The sequence below is a fragment of the Dipodomys ordii genome, unplaced genomic scaffold (genome assembly GCF_000151885.1).
Source record: "Dipodomys ordii isolate 6190 unplaced genomic scaffold, Dord_2.0 Scaffold216, whole genome shotgun sequence".
NCBI lineage: Eukaryota > Metazoa > Chordata > Mammalia > Rodentia > Heteromyidae > Dipodomys > Dipodomys ordii.
In genome coordinates, this window is record NW_012267432.1 from 917,929 (window position 1) to 919,211 (window position 1,283).

The following is a 1,283-nucleotide window of genomic DNA, read 5'->3' on the forward strand; positions in this document are numbered from 1 at the left end:
CACTGCCCTGGCGTCCGGGTGGGAAGGCGGCGGTGGGCCGCCGCGGCAGCGCCGGTGATAATAATAGCTCGCAGTTATTGACCGCATACCCTGTGCCAGGCTCGGTGTTCAACCCGTTTCCTTGCGCTTATCCTCACATCAGCCGTGGGCTAGTTGCCACCGTTACTATTCGCTCGCTCTCTCTCTCATTTTGGTTTGTGATTCAGAAAGGTAAGGCGACTGGCCTGCAGTCACAGTGAGTGGCCTGTGTTTTTAACCACCTTATTATGCCTGCCGCCCAGTCACTAACCTAGGCCTTGAAGATGGCAAGAAGCAATTGCTCCCCGATCGGAATACACAAGAGGAAGGCAAGAAGGGGGAGAGTGTGAATGAAAACTGTCAAGGAAGCCCTCGTGGGGCGCACTATTGATTGCAGATCCTCCCCAGCCAGGGGAATGGATTCCAATGGTCAGATCCCAGACCCAGAGCTCTCAAGGGCAAACCCTTCGGAGCACACGTTTTCTTTTGTTGAATCTGTTACAGTCATATTGAACAACTGACTAGAGATGCACCTATCCCTAAAAGGGTCCCTAGGTCTAAATTGATCAGTTTCAACTCCTTTTTATAAATGTTCTGTTTCTCAAGGAGTAGACACACACACACACACACACACACACACACACAGAGCTTCATCAGTCCCAATAAATGGTGCCACCATTGACTGGCTTGCTCATACCAGAACACCAAGATTGTCTGAAAATACTTCCTCTTGACTTGAGGTATATATAATTTTTTTAGCTTTCTATTATGGAAATGTCAAATATATTGTAAAATAGAACCATATAATGAAACTTCATACACCTACAACAATTACCAACTCATGCCTAACAGTTCATTATAATATTATTATCTAACAAACATCGATGATACAGAAACCAGGTTTCAGGTTCTAAGCCACATCCTCAAGATCCAAAGATGCATAAGATTTGACTATAACACACCAGGAGGAGATGATGTCTGGCCTGAGACCTTGGAAGATGAGCAAAGATTACTTAGGGGAGAAGACCAGTAGACTCATTCATTTATTCAGTCATGTGTTCTTTTTAAAATGCATTTCATTGTTATTGTAGAGGTGATGTACAGAGGGGTTATAGTTATATAAGAAGGCAATGAATCCACCACAACTATGTTTATTGCAGCATTATTTACCATAGCTAAGACATGGAACCAACCCAGATGCCCCTCAGTAGATGAATGGATCAAGAAAATGTGGTATATATACACAATGGAATTCTATGCCTCCA